Source organism: Anomaloglossus baeobatrachus, chromosome 6 (assembly GCF_048569485.1).
Source record: "Anomaloglossus baeobatrachus isolate aAnoBae1 chromosome 6, aAnoBae1.hap1, whole genome shotgun sequence".
Lineage (NCBI taxonomy): Eukaryota > Metazoa > Chordata > Amphibia > Anura > Aromobatidae > Anomaloglossus > Anomaloglossus baeobatrachus.
In genome coordinates this window covers 161,398,120-161,417,803 of record NC_134358.1, presented here as the reverse complement: position 1 = coordinate 161,417,803, position 19,684 = coordinate 161,398,120, and the positions used below count along the sequence as shown (strand labels likewise).

At 44.1% G+C, this 19,684-nt stretch overlaps 1 protein-coding gene across 4 annotated transcripts in view; it reads right to left on the bottom strand.

The window, feature by feature from the left end:
* Positions 1 to 19,684, bottom strand: part of ZNF521 (zinc finger protein 521) — a 520,341-nt gene that overhangs the window by 260,693 nt on the left and 239,964 nt on the right. The gene's annotated exons all lie outside the window — the stretch shown is intronic.

Here is a 19,684-nt window from a genome sequence, read left to right as displayed (position 1 = left end):
TATATAATGTTTATCAATATGCAGACATGTATTTTTCCATGTTTTATGTACAGCGCCTACAAGTAGTCTTCAACCCCCTGCAGATTTAGCAGGTTTGATAAGATGCAAATAAGTTAGAGCCTGCAAACTTCAAACAAGAGCAGGATTTATTAACAGATGCATAAATCTTACAAACCAACAAGTTATGTTGCTCAGTTAAATTTTAATACATTTTCAACATAAAAGTGTGGGTCAATTATTATTCAACCCCTAGATTTAATATTTTGTGGAATAACCCTTGTTTGCAATTACAGCTAATAATCGTCTTTTATAAGACCTGATCAGGCCGGCACAGGTCTCTGGAGTTATCTTGGCCCACTACTCCATGCAGATCTTCTCAAAGTTATCTACGGTAGGTTCTTTGGGTGTCTCATGTGGACTTTAATCTTGAGCTCCTTCCACAAGTTTTCAATTGGGTTAAGGTCAGGAGACTGACTAGGCCACTGCAACACCTTGATTTTTTCCCTCTTGAACCAGGCCTTGGTTTTCTTGGCTGTGTGCTTTGGGTCGTTGTCTTGTTGGAAGATGAAATGACGACCCATCTTAAGATCCTTGATGGAGGAGCGGAGGTTCTTGGCCAAAATCTCCAGGTAGGCCGTGCTATCCATCTTCCCATGGATGCGGACCAGATGGCCAGGCCCCTTGGCTGAGAAAGAGCCCCACAGCATGATGCTGCCACCACCATGCTTGACTGTAGGGATGGTATTCTTGGGGTCATATGCAGTGCCATCCAGTCTCCAAACGTCACGTGTGTGGTTGGCACCAAAGATCTCGATCTTGGTCTCATCAGACCAGAGAACCTTGAACCAGTCTGTCTCAGAGTCCTCCAAGTGATCGTGAGCAAACTGTAGTCGAGCCTTGACATGACGCTTTGAAAGTAAAAGGTACCTTACGGGCTCGTCTGGAATGGAGACCATTGCGGTGGAGTACGTTACTTATGGTATTGACTGAAACCAATGTCCCCACTGCCATGAGATCTTCCCGGAGCTCCTTCCTTGTTGTCCTTGGGTTAGCCTTGACTCTTCGGACAAGCCTGGCCTCGGCACGGTTGGAAACTTTCAAAGGCTGTCCAGGCCGTGGAAGGCTAACAGTAGTTCCATAAGCCTTCCACTTCCGGATGATGCTCCCAACAGTGGAGACAGGTAGGCCCAACTCCTTGGAAAGGGTTTTGTACCCCTTGCCAGCCTTGTGACCCTCCATGATCTTGTCTCTGATGGCCTTGGAATGCTCCTTTGTCTTTCCCATGTTGACCAAGTATGAGTGCTGTTCACAAGTTTGGGGAGAGTCTTAATTAGTCAGAAAAGGCTGGAAAAAGAGATAATTAATCCAGACATGTGAAGCTCATTGTTCTTTGTGCCTGAAATACTTCTTAATATTTTAGGGGAACCAAACAGAATTCTTGTGGTTTGAGGGGTTGAATAATAAATGACCCTCTGAATAAACTTTTCACAATTTAAAAAAAAAAAAAAAAAAAAAAGAAATAACATTCTTTTTTGCTGCAGCGCATTTCACACTTCCAGGCTGATCTACAGTCCAAATGTCACAATGCCAAGTTAATTCCGAATGTGTAAACCTGCTAAATCTGCAGGGGGTTGAATACTACTTGTAGGCACTGTACATATACAGGGATTTTCATGCAAGTCCTGAATAAATTATCTATAAAAAATGGCTCTTCACCTTACGTACTATTACAAACCCTTTATTTTTCATCATAAAATATTAATAACGTCAAGGATTTTTTCACTGTAAAAAAAATGCTAAACTAGAAAAAGTCCCAATAAAAAGCTTTGGGAAAGCATTGACTCGGAATGTAGGTTGGGATTCGTTCCTATTTTCTGGCACAAAGACAAAAGGAAATATCAATCTAGGAAATATCAATCAGCATGATCTATGCTGTAATATTATTTTACTTCATTATTATACCTTAAATGTACTAAGTCCACAATTTTTGGACCTAAAAGGACATCTCCCAGTCTCCCAGGAATTTAGGAGTAATAAAGAAATCCGTAGGCGAGTTGTAGTGTCAAGGCGTTACGTGGATTGGAAACATTAAATGGAGACAGAGAAGGCAAAATGGATTCTGATCTCCCACAGGGTTCCAAACAATTTGGTCAACAGATTTTTGCTATGCAATCTGAGAGCGGGATAATGTATGGGCATAGACTCTGATTCAGGTATTGTGTCACATAGGGCTAAGTCACACGGCGGGAAAAACGGTGCAAGTGGAGTGCGATAAAAAAAATCGCATTCCACTCGGACCAATATTAGCCTATGTCCCAGCACCCATGAGTGATTATTTTCTCAGCCCTAATCGGACCGAGAAAACAATCGCAGCATGCTGCGACTGTAATGCAATCAGTGTTTCTCTCGCACCCATTCAAGACAATGGGGTAAGAGAAAAATTGCACTGAACTCACAGTACACCAGTGTACCGCGAGTGTAGGGCGAGAATGGCAATAGCTGGCTACGGAGGAGAGAGGGAGATAAATCCCTCCCTCCCCTCCTCCGTGCCAGCCTGCCCCTCTGCAACACAGGCCCGCCCCTCCTCAGTGCTGGCCCGCTCCCTCACAGCTGAGGTCCGCTTGCTCGGTTGGACCTCAGTCGCAGGGACTTTCGCATGACACTCGGCTCTGCTGTACTGCCAGCGTGAGCCGAGTGTCATGCGAGGGTATCGCAGTAATCCCCGTGTGGCCCCAGCCTTACTGGGCTGCTTCAGTTTTCTCAATCCTCTAGTGCTCTGAATGCTGAGCTTTGCATAACCCTGCCCACATCACTGATTGACAGCTTTTTGTGTACACTGTGCATAGGCAGAAAACTGCTAATCCGTGGTGAGAGCAGATTTACAGAGAGCAGGAGGACTACATGCCACAAGACAACTAGTCCTTTAAACAACAATACATATAAGTGACACATCATTGGAATCAGGCTCTCTGTCCATACTTTATGCTGTTCTAGATTACATAAAAAAACCTGCTGACATATTCTCTTTAATAATCTTTTATCTCAATTTATGATCAATGTCAGGGGTATCTATGCTATTTAAATTGTGTTTTCATCTTTTGAAGGAAAGAAAGCTACTTTTCTTATTTCATCCCTTCCTTTCTGAATACACAATCTGAAATAATTGAATGTTAACAATAGAGGAGCTCCGAAATGTGAAAAGGCAGCAGACTAGCCATCCTAGACATGACGGCTCGCAGTGTTTGTTCAGCCTTGAAATTGTCTTCACACGACCAATTGATAGTTTTATGAATCAATCAAGTTTTTAATCATTATTAACAGCTTAAATATGTTTAGCTTAACTGTGCATGATTTAGAGATCAAGTCACTTCCCGTTCCCCACATTCACCAAAAAGCACAATCTTGCCAATAGGATTGTGTTTTCTAAAAACAATACATTCTAAATTGTGCCCAAATTATTTGCCCAATGATACAACTAATGGAATAAGTCCGTTTTCTTAAAGGGTCTATTCAGAGTGACAGTTACTTTAGATACTGCCAGGACTGAATGCTCGATTCTGCCCAAACACCCCCCTTACAGAAAGATCAGGGCAGCAGCTTGTAAATGCTAGCATTATACTGACACTAGCCATGGCAATGGTCCCAAAGACTTTGTAACTAATTATACTTCCTGCGCCATTCAGGGGCGAACATATCATTGGTGCAACCTGTGTGGCCGCACAGGGCGCCAAGAGGTAAGGGGGCCCATTTCTACCCACAAAGAAAGTGCAATTTTGCATTTTTATGAGCTCTTGGGCTGCAAAGGGCCCATATATATGAGCCAACCTGAGGTTCGGTGTTTAGTGTTTGTATGAAATACAAACTTTACAAAAAAAAAAACAGAGTTCGGGTTCTGAATTTGGGTGCAGTCTTTGATAGGCTCACACTGGAGGTAACAAGAGCATGATCGGGTGTAGTGTGCAACAAACAAAACAAAATTGAAAAACCTACCCCCCAACCCTCCCCACAAGTGTTAATGGCTGGCTGCAGGTGGGCGGAGAGCCGAACTGCCAAATTAGTAACTTCCATTGTGGTTCTGGTCAAGTCCGGGCCCAAAACTGAACTTATCTAAAGTCCGGCTGAAGCTGCCGAACCAAACTGCCACGGGTTTACTCATCTCTACCCCTATGTTGTTCTTGCACTGGTTCCCTTTTCTGTCTGTGACCTTAAACAGGAAAGGTTTATTCTGATTTCATGTCAAATAGTGAGAAAAACATGCAGATGTGTCTTTTTATATAGTGTGTGTAAACTTATGGTTTCAACTGTAACATCTTCAGACAAGGGATGTGCCATATATCCCATAAGACGTTCCCCTTCTCTCCCAATAATATGGCTTCCTGGGATCAATAGGGGCCAATTGTGACCTGTGTTTGGTAGTACTACTGCACAAACGGCCGGTAACACTGATGATGGTGATGCTTCCGCTACTAGCAGCTTCTACATTCTTACTTGTGTTTTGTTTTTACACTACACTATCCACTGCCCTTTTTCTTTTTCCAACCATTTTGTAAAACACACTCTAATTATTAAGTTATGATACTGAAAATTAACTTATGAAATTAATATTTTCAATTCTTGCCAAACAGGACATAACATGAACTGCTAGATAGGTGCACGTACAAAAAGCAAAATGCAGCAGCAGGCCACAGTATACGTGTGGCATGTATGGTTGTCAAATTGGACTAATAAAACAGGTGTGCAAAAACAGACATGGGCTATTACATATCTACATTTAAAAAATGTTGGTATGGGTTTTTTTAACCAAATTCAACTCTATTTAAAAATATTACAAAATAAGAAATACAAGGTAAGTAGAGATGGGCGAACCTGCAGATGTTCTGGTTCGGCAGGTCCGGCTGGACTTAAAAAGAATAGTCCGATTTGGAACCGGGCTTGAACCCGAACATGGACCCCATCGCTGAGTCTAATAGAAGTCTACAGGGACCCGAACTTGTGTGCTGTAAAATGGTGTTAGTAAGGGCTTGCGTTTTTTGCCAGGAGATGCAGATTTGGTGCAGAAATGTCAGCAACAAAATACTCAATGTGTGGACATAGCTGAATCCGGGACTGACTTCAATGAGTTCACCTGAAGTGAGGTCACTGTCTTCAATGAGTTCACCAGAGGTCAGCATGTGAACCAACAGCTGTGACCTCAGGTGAACTCAGTGACATCACCGCTCACAGCTGCTCCTCAGTCAATGTGTCCCTGACACCGCAGTGGTTGGTTACGTTTTCTAATGTGACTGCGCACTGCGATCTCAGATATAAAAGAGCTGGGATCGTCATGGGACCTGGTGTGGATTGTCGGATCTACAGGGGTGTTTGGGGGGTCAATAAATTGGAGAAAGAGGGTGTTATTTTAAATAAAGGATTTTTCTTTGTGCTTTGTGTTTATTTCTGTTTACGTACACGATTAGTAGTAGGGGTCTCATAGACCTCTCCCCATTAGTAACCTTCTGCTTGATGAGATCTGGTTTTTTTTACAAATCACACCTGTCATTAACCCCTTATATTTCACTGATTGCCACCGCATCAGGTCAATAGGGATGAGCCACGTAAAAGCCAGGATTAGTGCATCTAATGGATGCGAAAATTGTGGGCTGGCTGCAGGCTTCTATTTTTAGGCTGGGGAGGACAGAATAATCATGGGCCTTCACAGCCTGAGAATATTATTCCCCAGCTGTCTGCTTTATGTTGGCTGGGTATCAAAATTGGGGGGACCCCACGATGTTTTCTTTAATTTATTTAAATAATTTTTAAAAAAGCCACAAGGGGGTCAAGAATTTTAATACACAGCCAAGATAACACACACAGCTAGGTGAAACAGCTTCCAGCTGCCTGCTTTATCTGCACTGGATATCAAAATACGGGGGACCTTACACCATTTTTTTTAAATTATTTATTTATTTTTACATTCCACAACCAATCACAGATGCTGGAACGCCAGCAGACTGACTTCAGACAATCACAGATGCTGTCACAGAGGGTTATTTCATCTGGATGGTCAAACCCGAATGGTAACACAGACTTCCCTGAGTAGTCAATGTTCGGGGCTCCGTGCATGGACCCTTGGTGTCCGGTACGTACCCCAAACGTTACAGTTCAGGTTCACCCATCATTAAAGGTAATAACATTACCAAAAAAACAGGAAGTCAAACAGCATGTACAGATATCAAATTTGACTAGTAAAACAGCAAAAAAAATTATTTGTGATATACACACTTGTGCAGTAGATAGTCACAGTTATATATATAAGTTTTTGGGAATTTTCTTTTGCATTTAAAACCCCCTGAAAACACTTGTTTCCCCTTCATAAAAATTAGACAAGATATGGAAAAACTCAATAAAGTTGCTCATATTCTTCACAGTTGACCAACTATTCTTTGCAATTGTACAATATACTACTTTCTACAGTATTTCTCCAATGTTTTGTGGCTTTATTTTCCATCTCAATTGCTGAACTGTGAGGTCTGCCATACACTCACTGACATAATTCACCTTAACCCCTTCACCCCGGGCGATTTTCCATTTTTTTTTTTGCTCCCCTTCTTTTGAGAGCTGTAACGTTTTTATTTTTCCATCAATCTTGCCATATAAGGGTTTGTTTTTTGTGGGACGAGCTGTATTTTTACCATACAGTGTACTGGAAAAAAGCAAAAAAATATCAAGTGCTGAACATCTGCAAAAAAAGTGCGAATGCACAATAGTTTTTGGAATATTTTATTCACCTTGTTCACTATATGATAAAAGTGATGTGTTGGTGTGATGTCTCAAATCAGTATGAGTTTGTAGACACCAAACATGTATAGGTTTACTTTTATCTAAGGGGTTAAAAAAATTCACAATTTTGTTAAAAAAAGTGGCGCCATTTTCTGAAACCCGTAGCGCTCATTTTTTGGAATCTATGGCTCACTGATGGCTTATTTTATGCGCCTTGAGCTGACGTATTTAAAGATACCATTTTGCGCAGATGCTACAGTTTGATCGCCTGTTATTGCATTTTGCACAAAATTTACGACAATTAAAAACCGTAATTTTGGCGTTTGGAGTTTTTTTGACGCTATACCGTTTACCATGATTTTAACTCACATCAAATCATTTTGATCTTCTCCAAAGAACAGACATTTGAATTGTTAAATATATTATATACCGTGTTTTTCTAAAAATAAGACCTCCCCCAAAAATAAGCCCTAGCAGGGATTTTCAGCATTTTCGGAGCAAGGCTTAAATATAAGCCCTCCCCCGAAAATAAGCACTAGTCGCGGATCAATAATGAAGTGTCTATGCAGCTAAAAAAGCTACAGATACTGCAGGACACTTTATTATAGACAGCGGGCACCCCGTAATCACACTCACCTGACGCCGAGCGGCAGGACCTGCAGTTATTGCACCCCTGCACACATCAGATCTCACACACACACATCAGATCACACACACATACACACAGACACACACCAGATCTCACACACAAACATCGGATCGCACACACAATCAGATCGCACACATAATCAGATCGCACACACAAACATCGGATCGCACACACAATCAGATCGCACACATAATCAGATCGCACACACAAACATCGGATCGCACACACAATCAGATCGCACACATAATCAGATTGCGCACACACAAACATCGGATCACACGCAAACATCAAATCACATACACAAACATCGGATTGTACACATATCGGATCGCACACATACTCACCACATCCAGCAACACTGATCCCTTCTCGCCGAGAGAATGCTGAGCGGCAGTGCGATGGAGCGCAAGGACCTGCAGAACAGGACCTGCAGCCGGACACGTGACTTCCTCCCATTATTCCCTGCGACCGGTTGTGCTGGATGTGATGTGTGCGCGTGTGTATGTGTGTGCGATCTGCTGTGTGATGCGATGTTTGTGTGCGCGATTGGCTGTGTGTGTGGGCGATCGGCTGTGTGTGTGTGCGATCAGCTGTGTGTGTGCGATCAGCTGTGTGTGTCTGCGATCTGCTGTGTGTGTGCGATCGGCTGTGTGTGTCAGCCAGAAGCAGGGGAGGACGGCGTGCAGGACCCACCGGAGATCACAGGAAGGACCTGGGAGCCACATAGACGTCCGTGTCTGATGAGTATGAGTCTCCTGGGAAGTAGGGGGTCTGCTTTTTTAGCGGGTAAACTTACCCCCCAACCGTGTTTCTCCAAGAATAAGACCTCCAAAAATAAGCCCTAGTGCTTTTTTGGGGGGCTAAGAAAATATAAGACAGTGTTTTATTTTTGGAAAAACACGGTAGTAGTTATTTATCTATGTGGGGTTTTATTAATTATGTATCAGAAATGTAGATAGTAGTAACACACGTGGTACAGCAACTGTTATCCCTCAACTGGACCAAAGAAACTATATAGTGCCATTTTGATAGCTTAAAGGGAACCTATCATGCCCTTTTTCTATATTAAACTGACCCCCAATGTGTTGTTAGTGATGCAATGTGCATCACTAACATGGTCTTCTCGAACAAATGTTACCAGTATTTAGCTTAAAAAACAGTTTTTATCAGTAGGTGAATGCATTACAGACCTTCTCTTTCTGTCATAGCGGTGTCAATTTGTATTGTTTCAGTCATGGTCCTCTTCAAATTATGCACGTCCATTGCAGTCTGATTGCCATGATTGGCCCAATGTCACAGCAATCTACTATTAAGTTCTGCGCTTGCGCACTGAGCATCAGCTCCCTGGGCATGTGTACTGACTCTGGGTGTACATCCCCAGATTCCTTTCATACATGCGCATGCTCCAGATCCGTTGTGAGTCAGTGGCTATCTGATGTCTCCCTGAGAGCGCGCACATTATGTGTGCCACTCTGCTTGTGGCTCCATAGAATAAAAAGTAAATCTGTAAGTATGGTACACCCTTCTAAACCTTCTACATAGAAAGTTAAATAAAATGATGCCTTAATATCTGCGATCCTATGAGGTCTTATTCTAGAGGAGAACACATTTTTCTTAATATGTAATTTAGCTGTTAAGATCTAAGATGCTGCCTCCAGAGCTTATTTTATACGAAAGGCTGTGTTAACAATATGAGACATGTAATGACTGGCAGTCTGCTCTCTAAATCGTGTTATAGAGTGTGATTAGAACTAACACAGTACAGCTGAGTTTTGTCTCATTACAAACACATTTGGAGCTGCAATTGTCCACTCATAGTGCTGTCAGCTCAGCTGAAGAGCTGTGCCTGACTACAACTGAGGGCTGCTTCTCACTTGCGAGTTTCTCGCAGTAGAGCAATGGGAGAAAAACTCGCATTGGAATCGGACACATGCTAGTCAATGATTCAGCTCGCATTTGCAATTTTTTTCTCAGTCCAAATCGGACCGAGAAAAAAATCGCAGCATGCTGCTTTTTTGCGAGTTTCTCGCACCATTTGTCCCAATGATTTCCTATGGAAGGGGATTAAAAGTAGGATCACACACGCGCACCAGCGTTCACATTTGCGAGTGTGGCAGGAACTACGCACATTAAATTTTCAACAGATGAATGTGACATCACATTCCCAAAAGTAAAATAAATGACACATGTGTAATCAATTTAATGTAGTTAAGATGTTGCAGGAAACTAGCATCGCAATTGCAACACACACGCGTTGCACACGCGAGCAAAATCATTAATTTATTCAAAAAAAGCATCGCACTTGCGTTGCACTCGGACCTAACGTGAACTAAAATCAGCTGAGTTTTTTTCAGCCCAGTCGGACCGATTTTACTCGCATAGATGTGTTTCCAGCCTAACAATTCTTTAGCTCCTATCTCACAGGCAGCCATTGCGAGGGAGGGTCAGTACAGCAGACTAAAGGGTGCTTTACACACTGCGACATCGCTAACGATCTATCGTCGGGGTCACGGTGCTTGTGACACACATCTGGCGTCGTTAGCGACATCGCAGCGTGTGACAGCGAGGAGCAACGATCATCGATCGCAAAAATGGCAAAAATCGTTGATCGTTGACATGTCGCTCCTAATCATAATGTCGTTGGTGTTTTATTCCGCAGATTGTTCGTCGTTCCTGCGGCACCACACATCGCTGTGTGTGACACCGCAGGAACGACGAACATTATCCTACCTGCTTCCACCAGAAAGGAGGAAGGAAGGAAGTGGGCGGCATGTTCCGGCCGCTCATCTCCTCCCCTCCTCTTCTACTGGGCGGCCATTTAGTGATGCCGCTGTGACGCCCAACGCACCTCCCCCTTGAAGGAGGGATTGTTCGGCGGCCACAGCGATGTCGCTGAACAGGTATGTGCGTGTGACGCTGCCGTAGCGATATTGTCCGCTATGGCAGCGATCACCACATGTTGCACGAACGACGGAGGCGGGTGCTATCGCTCGCGATGTCGCTGCGTGTAAAGCACCCTTTAGTCTTATTACAGATACATTTGTAGTTGTAGCTCTCAACTTCGTAGCTCTTAACTCACAGTGCTGTAAGCTAAGCTCAACTCTCCTCCCCCAAAATTGGTGTCATGAGCCGTCCGCATCCGCGCATGCTGATTACTTCTACTGCGTCGGACTCTGTTCACATTGCAGAGTTCGACAGACAACCTGGTCTCTCTTAAGTGCTCAGCTCGGTTGGACGTCGGCTCAGTTGCTTCACTGCTCCCAGTCATGCAGGAGTTAATCCTTGTGGAGCAGCATACTGAGAGCCAGGTTGCTAATTTCCTTACACAGCTGGTCTCCTAATTAAGGCTGAGGTGTGTAGTAGGAGACCGCCGGAGATAGTCTCTGCTTGCAGTGGTGAAATCCCAGCATCCGTGGCATACTTTTATTTGGTGACCAGCTAATCGTTGTCTGCTCTGTTTGAGAGAACTCTGGTTTGAATTACTCCTACCCCTCTTGGTTTATTCCTTCTGGTTTAGTTTTGTCTCTCATCTGTGGTCATTTGCGATGTGAATGTGTTTCAGTTTTACTCCCTTGTCGGTGCCTTTGGGAGGTTGTTACCTGGAGTCCTAACCATCCCAGGGTTGGTATTATAAGGACAAGGTCAGACAGGAGACAGGGTTTAGGGTGGTGACCTGGACCTCCCTACCATCAAGAGTACTTCCAGGGTCAGGGCGAGTGCAGCGCAGTTACAGGATCAGCGTAGCACCCTTTGACAATTGGCTGATGGAAGCTGAAGATCAGGCCCAGCTCTGCAGTGAGATCAGTAGAGCACAGTCTCCTGTGTGAGACAGGTAAGGATAGTTTGCTCTTCCCCCTGAGATTTGTCTCATTACAAACACTTCTAGCAGCTCTCCTCACAGTGTTGTCAGTCCTGCTGTACTGCTCCAGACCCCACACTGGCTGCTGTTAGATGAAAGGTGAAGGGTGAAAAAGTGTAAGTAGTAACACTAATCTTTGCTGTGCTCCCCACACTTTGTTATAACACAGTCCTCCAGTGAGGAGATTAGACACTGGAGGGCTGCGGCCACAACTACTGGGCTCTTATATACAGTATTCTTACATGCTGTAGATAATAGCCCAGGCCGATGTGTAAGGCTATGTGCGCACTGGGAAATGGAATTTTCTTGAGAAAATTCCGCATGCTCTCAAAGATTACCGCACCCGCGGTAAAAAAACGCGGCAAACAGCACCCGAAAACCGCATGCGGTTTGCCGCGGTTTGCTGCGGTTTCACCGCGGTATTGTTCGCGGTATTGCCGCGGTTTTGCCGCGAGCGGGTTGGGATGTGCTTTATTGCATTCAATGCAATAAAGCACATTGAAAAAAAAAAAAAAAAAGTCATTTAATTCTGAGATAGTAGATAGATAGACAGAAGAATAGATAGAGGGATAGATAGATAGACAGACAGATAGAGGGATAGATAGATAGATAGAGGACAGATCGCTGCATTTCCCACGGTCGGCAGTGAGTTCACATTACCGGCCGTGGGAAATGACCGGTAATTACCTCTGCTGTCTGCTGCATTCATTCAGCGCTGTGTCTGTGACAGTCGCGGCTGGATGTAAGCAGCGCCGGACCTGTGGATTACGCCGGAGCGGTGGATTACGCCGGAGCTTTGGTGCGGGAGGGGTTAATAAAATGGTGAACGAGGCTTGTTTGTTTTATTTAAAATAAAGGATTTTTCGGTGTCTGTGTTTTATTCACTTTACTTACGGGTTGATCATGTCAGATGTCACATAGACGCTGCCATGATCAAGCCTGGAGTTAATGGCGGTGATCCACCACCATTAACCCCTTGTATTACCTTGCTGCCACTGCTACCCGGCAGCAAGAAGAGCCGAGGACACGCCGGTGCTGCCGCATAATGCATGCGACAGTCCCGGGGCAGCTGCGGCTGGTATTCTTGGCTGCGGGAGGGGGAGTGAGGCGGGGGACATTAACCCTGCCCCTCTCCCTCCCCAGCCTGAGAATACCGGGCCGCCGCTGTGTGCTTACCTCAGCTGGACGGTAAATATGCAGCGGAGCCCACGTTCTTTGTTTTCTATATTTCCGTTTTCTTTCTATGTGTGTTCTATGTGTCTGTGTCTATGTGTTCTATGTCTGTGATGTCTGTGTGTGTGTGATCTGTGTGTGTGTTTACTCTCTGCACGGCTTCCTCTTCCTGTAATGACATCACTTCCCTGCAAAACCGCAGACAGGCGATGTACATTACCGGAGGTAAACTGCGAAATACCGCAGGGAATAACGCAGGAAAACGCAGTGAACCGCACAGAATTTGCTGCCTGCGTTATTCCCTGCGGGATTTCATGATTAACATTGGAGTCAATGGAGTGAAATCCCGCAGCGATGTGCGGAAAAGAAGTGACATGCACGTGTTTTTGCTGCGGGATTCCCGCAGCAAAACATGCAGCTGTCAAATTCCGCCCAGTGCGCACAGGATTTTTTTTCTCCATAGGATTTGCTGGTGATTCACTGCAGAGATGTTATGAACATTTTCTGCAGCGAAACATGCAGCAAATCCGCGGAAAATCCGCGGCAAAATCCGGTAAGTGCGCACATAGCCTAAAACGTAAAAATGACTTTATAATACTTACCTAAACGGTTGGTACGGTGTAGACTGGTCAAATGGGTGGCTCCGTTCTCCGGGTGCGGCGCTTCCTCTTTCGGCCATCTTTGTCCTCCTTCTTCTGAAGCCGGGCTGTATGACGCATCCTACGTCATGCACACACGCCGGCATTGAGGTCCTGTGCAGGCAGACTTTGATCTGCCCTGAGAAGGAGGACAAAGATGGCCGAAAGAGGAGGTGCCGCACCCAGAGAACGGAGCCACCCATTTGACCAGTCTGCACCATACCGACCGTTTAGGTAAGTATTATAAAGTCAATTTTATGTTTTACACAGCGGCCTGGGCTCTTATATACAGCATGTTAGAATGCTGTCTATAAGAGCCCAGTGGTGGTTGCCGCAGCATATAGTTACCAAATCTGGTGACAGGTTCCCTTTAAATCACTAGTAGAGACTCTCAGTCATTAAATGTCTCATACTGGTTAATGCTCCATTTCATTTAAAATAAACTGTGGAGGTAGATTCTCAGGGAGAACTGTGTCTGACCCATAGAACTCAACAGCTCGCTTACAGTTTAAAGGGCTTGTCCACTACTCGGACAGCCCCTTTTCATTCTTCATGTTTGCCTGCATTAAAATATTAAATCTTATTCTCACCACCCATGCCAGCGTCATTCCAGTGGTGCCGCCACTTGTGTTCCAGAAGTTCATGTGAGGCCGTTATGTCATGTGAGCCTTGCGCCCAATCACCTTTGGCTGCATTGTCCCCGCCTTCAGATGCATGAGTAAACAACAAGAAGTGATCGGCCAGCTATAGATCTTTCTTCCTCTTGATTACTTATATGTCCGAAGGCAGGAACAGGGCAACCGACGGTGATTGGGTGCAGGACTTACATGACAAAACCTCACCTGAGCCCTTGAAACGCGAATGCCGACACCGTGCTGGTGCAGGGGGGGAGAATAAGCTTTTTATTTTAACGGGAGTAAACATGGGGTATGAGAAGGAGTGGTCTGAGTAGTGGACAAACCCTTTAAGAGAAATATGGATTTATCTGGGATAAGACATTGGATCACATAAATCAAAGTGTCAGATAACAAATTCCCTTTAGGAGGCATTTTACTTGCAGATATATGCCACATATCCACAGGATATGCCATTAAATGTTTAATAAATGGGGTCCTATAGTAGAAGAGGAATTTGTGCCTTTATTGGGAATAAGGGGATCTACTACGATCCTCGCATGACACTCGGCTCACGCTGGCAGCACAGTAGGAGCCAAGTGTCATGCGAGTATCACGGCGACTGAGGTGCGATCATGCGATCGGACCTCAGCTGCGGGGGACAGGTCGGCTCTGAGGAGGGGAGGGCTGGCTCTGAGGAGGGGTGATTTATTTCCCTCTCTCCTCCGTTGCCGGCTATTGCCATTCTCGCTCTGCACTGGCATTACACCGGTGTACTGCGAGTGCAGTGCGATTTTTCTCTCGCTCCATAGACTTGAATGGGTGCGAGAGAAACAAGACTCGCATTACAATCGCGGCATGCTGCGACTGTTTTCTCGGTCCGATTAGGGCTGAGAAAATAATCGCTCATGGGTGCTGGGACATAGGCTAATATTGGTATGAGTGGAATGTGATAAAACATTGCATTCCACTCGCTCTGATTTTCATGCTATATGGCTTAGGCCTAAGAGTGAGTCTACAAGCCTCTGTCAAGTGAGTTTTGTCAATGGACAGGGGATAAGCTCAATTCAGTCACTTCTATGCAAGTTCCAAAAATAACCGTGTTTACTTCTCTAGTTGGTGAACCCCTTTACTTGAGACCACCATGGGTCTCAGAGGTGGGATCCATGTCCATCCAACATATCCTGCGATCTAATATATAAAGCTGAGTGTATGTGTATGTGAGTATGTGTGTGTATGTATCTGTGTGTCCACTAAAGGAATCTGCACCGTTGCATTTACAATAACGAAATTTTGCATAGACACCCCATTTGACACATGGAACATCATAAACTATGATTTGAGGGGAATATTTAACCCTGCGCTTTACAGTTACTCTCCAAAAAACCTACCTCCATTAAAGTCAATGGAGGCAGGAGCTACAGGTTATTAATAGGAGCGGTGATTGGTTGCTATAGGTAACTAAAGCCTGCTTTAAACGTTGCAATTTTGCATACGATATCGTATGCGATTTGCAACACCCCCATCGTATGTGTGGCACGTTCAATTTGTTGAACGTGCCGCACAAACGATTAACCCCCGTCATACGTACTTATCCGTCCATACCACCTCGCTGTGGGCGGCGAACGTCCACTTCCTGGAGTGGGAGGGACGTTCGGCGTCACAGCGACGTCATGCGGCAGCCAGTCAATAGAAGCAAAGGGGTGGAGCTGAGCAGGACGTAAACATCCCGCCCACCTCCTTCCTTGCGCATTACCGGCCGGGAGCCACAGGATGCAGGTAAGATCTGTTCATCGTTCCCGGGGTGTCACACACTGCGATGTGTGCTACCACGGGTATGATGAACAATCTGATGTTCAATTCTAGAGAAATGAACGATGTGCGTGCGATGAACGTTTTATCGTTCAATTGCAATCGCACGTACCTGTCACACACTGCAATGTACCTTACGATGCCGGATGTGCGTCACTTACGACGTGACCCCGCCGACACATTGTAAGATACATTGCAGCATGTAAAGCGGGATAAAGGACATTCTTAGTATAAGAAGCTTATGTGTGAGATAATATGATTTCTGTGGAGAGAGAGACAAAGAGATAGAGAGAGAGAAACAGACAGAGAAAGATGCAGACAGAGAAAGAGACAGACAGGGAAAGACACACAGGGAAAGCGGCAGACAGAGGCAGACAGACAAAGGCAGACAGACAGACAGAATCAGATAGACAGAGGTAGACAGGGAAAGAGGCAGACAGAGACAGACAGACAAAGAGACTGAAAGAGACAGACAGAGACAGACAGATAGAGACAAACAAAGACAGATAGAGAGATAGAGAAATAGACAGACAGGGAAAGAGGCAGATAGACAGTCAGACAAAGAGACAGACAGACACACACAGACAGACACAGAGAGATAGAGAGAGACAGACAAAGAGACTGATAGAGAGACAGAGACAGAAATGGATAGAGACAGACACACAGAGACAGAGACAGAGATACAGAGATAGACAGAGAAAGACAGAAAAAGAGATACATAGACAGACAGGGAAAGAGACAGAGACAAACCGATAGAGAAAGACAGAGACAAACAGAGAGAGAGAGAAAGAGAGAGAGTGAGAGACAGACAGAGACTATGAGAGAGACAGGGAGACATTTACTATCCCAGGCAAGGCCGGGTACTACAGCTAGTATGCTATAAATATCTGAGATGGTGATACCCCTTTATCAAATCAATATCTTTTAGTAGCCAAAAGAAATCTGCACAAATAGAAAGAATATACAAGCTCCGTGTTTTATTTTTGATCCAAGTCCAGGATAACAACTTATCTTTCATATCTAAAAGAAAGAATAAGAATGTGGAAGGTTTTATATTCCACAAGCAGGGATTCACATTGAATAGCGTGTATACTTGTTGTAGGGGACAGATTGAAGTTTGAAAATGTACAGAACCCAAATCAAAGGAAGGAGGTATTTTGAGGAAAAGAAAAAAATATCATAAGTAGAGATGAGCAGACCCGTGGAAGTTCGGTTCGGTGGGTTCAGCTGAACTTTTGAAAAAGTTCGGGTCTCCACCCACATGCTGCCAGCCATAAACAGATCACTTCCGGAGCGGCTGGACGGGGATTTTCCATTTTGTTTTGTGGTGCACACTACATCCAATTACCGTGTTATTACCCCCAGTGTGAGCCGATCGAATAGCACTGAGTCTACCAGAGGACAGCGATGCTCATGCAAGTAGTTTGCATACGTAAAGTACTCGTTCTCTGAACTTGAACTCTGTTTTTTGTAAACTCTGCGTTCGGTATGAAAACCAAACAATGAACTTTGCATTCGCTCATAAGTCATACGAGGAAGAGAAAAAAAAGAGGTTGGGAAAACGGGAATGTGGCGGCTTATAAAGGTACCCTATAACAATTTTGTTAATTTTCTCATAAACAACTTCACAAACTAATATATAAATTATGAGATAGTTCCCTATAAGAGGAAACAGTCAGTTCCTGTCTCAGCGGCTGTCCTTCAATTCTCTGCTGAAGAGTAAAATTGTGTTCTGATCTAAGCTCTACAAAATAGGCAACAAAATCGCCAATCCCAAAGTGAAAATGAAAGGGATGATTATGTAAATAGATAACTTTGGAATCAAAATATGGAGGCGGTTATTATCCATTTGGATGTATGTGATATCGCCATCAATATCTGTACATCCTTAGGACCGCTAAAAACATGGCAGCACTTCATACTACATTTTGGTATGCAAAAATTGAGCCCTCCTACAGTTCTATTGACATGAAATGTAAAATTTTTTGTTCCCAGAATATGACGCCACAATAAAACTATTTTTTTCCCAGTGTATTTATTGTACAAAAGTAGCAAAAAAATAAAACTATATAAATTTTGTATCGCCATAATCATGCTCACCCACACCATAAAGGTAACACCTTATTTGTGCAGCATGTGAATAGCAGACACCATAAAACATAAAAAAAACAATCAAAATGCTGGGGGGTTTTTTCTACCCAACAAAGAATTAATAAAAAATAGGTTATAAATTATATGTACCCCAAAATTGCTCCAAAAGACAAATGCAACTCATCCTGAAAAACCAAGCCTCATGTAACTATCAAGAAATAAAAATACTATGGGTTTTGGAATGTCACAATGGAAAAAACAAAAAAAAAATGTTTTGTTTTAAAGAACCAAAATGGGCACTTCTTTAAGCGGTATATTAGTATTGTACAGCTATTCTGACATAATTTTCAAACTAAGCACCATAGCCTCTTCAGGTCTAAGAAATCTTTTTAGTTAGGAATACAGTTTGTATTTCTAAATATGGTGACAGATTCAATTTAGAAATTTAGAATCCCGATTTTACGTGTGTTGTAGGACACAAATCCATCAAGCTCAGCCTTTCTCCACCAGTAATACATTACCTATAATGCCACAATGCTATTTGTTGTGAGGAAAGCATCCAGCGCTTTTTAAAAGCTGCTGCCATTCCTACTTCTTTTCTATTCAGTCTAAAAAAACAAGGGAAACCAGACAGACATAATATACAGTAATTATTAGAAAAATATCCTTCAGCAGATTGCACCAGAGCACCTATCGCATGATCTATCAGGAGCATCATGTGACATTACATGGTACATTGGGGCTGGGGGGGCCCCCGGGGACTTAGCTAATCTTAATCCTCACCTGCAATCCACTACAAATATTCTACAGTCAGGGCCTGGGGTACATTTTGTGTAAAAGCTACACCAATAAAGTGGCATATCGTGTCATGTGTAAAGCCTGCTTTACACCTTACAATTAAGCATACGATATCGTATGCGATGTGACACACCCCCATCGTATGTGCAGCACGTTCAATTTGTCGCACAAACGATTAATTGCCGTCACACGTACTTACCTACCATACGACCTCGATGTGGGCGGCGAACATCCACTTCCTGGAGTGGGAGGGACATTCGGCGTCACATCGACATCACACAGCGGCTGGCCAATAGAAGCGGAGGGGAGGAGATGAGCGGGACGTAAACATCCCGCCCACCTCCTTCCTTCCACATAGCCGGCGGGAGCCGCGGGACACATGTAAGCTGCAGTTCATCATTCCCGGCGTGTCACACACAGCAATGTGTGCTGCCTCGGGAACATTGAACAACCCGACGTTCAATTTTTAGGTTTTAAATGACGTGTATGCGATCAACGTTTATTCGTTCAATCGCAATCGCACGTAGGTTTCACACACTACAATATCACTAACGATGCCGGATGTGCGTCACTTACGACGTGACCCCGCCGACACATTGTAAGATATATTGTAGCGTGAAAAGCCCGCTTTAGACAGGCGAGTTTAGCCTCGCTCGATTGAACCCATTTTGGCAACGATTGTTGGGATTGGCAGGTAAACCCCCCAAATAGCCAAAGCTTGGCACTTCTTCCGAGTTTCTCAAGAAAAATTGTGATTTTTTTTTTTTAAAAGATTTTTTAATTCAAGAAAACTGGTGAAAACATCTCAGTGAAGTCTTTGACCCTGTAAAAATATCCACTATGACAAGTGTAATCAGAGCCTTTAAGGCCTTGTCTAGGATTAGACCTCTGATCATGTGTCCTGCATGTTATTGCTGCTCCATTCACTTCAATGAAACTCAGTTGCAATACCAGTCACAACCCATGGTCAAGGTTGGCACTGATTCTGAAAAAAAGCGGCCATTTTCTCTAACTCCTTCAAAAGTGCATTTTCTGGGGCTGATTTCTGTCCATGGACAAGCATTGATCGATTATAATCCTTTGCTAATTATAATACTTTGCTTAGTAACCCGATGTGTACCCTGGCTACGTGTGCAGGGAGCCAGCGCTAAGTGGTGTACGCTGATAACCAGGGTAAATATCGGGTAACCAAGCAAAGCGCTTTGCTTAGTTACCCGATATTTACCCTGGTTACCAACCACAGAGTCGCTGGTGGCTGGTGGCTTGGTCGCTGGTGAGATCTGCCTGATTG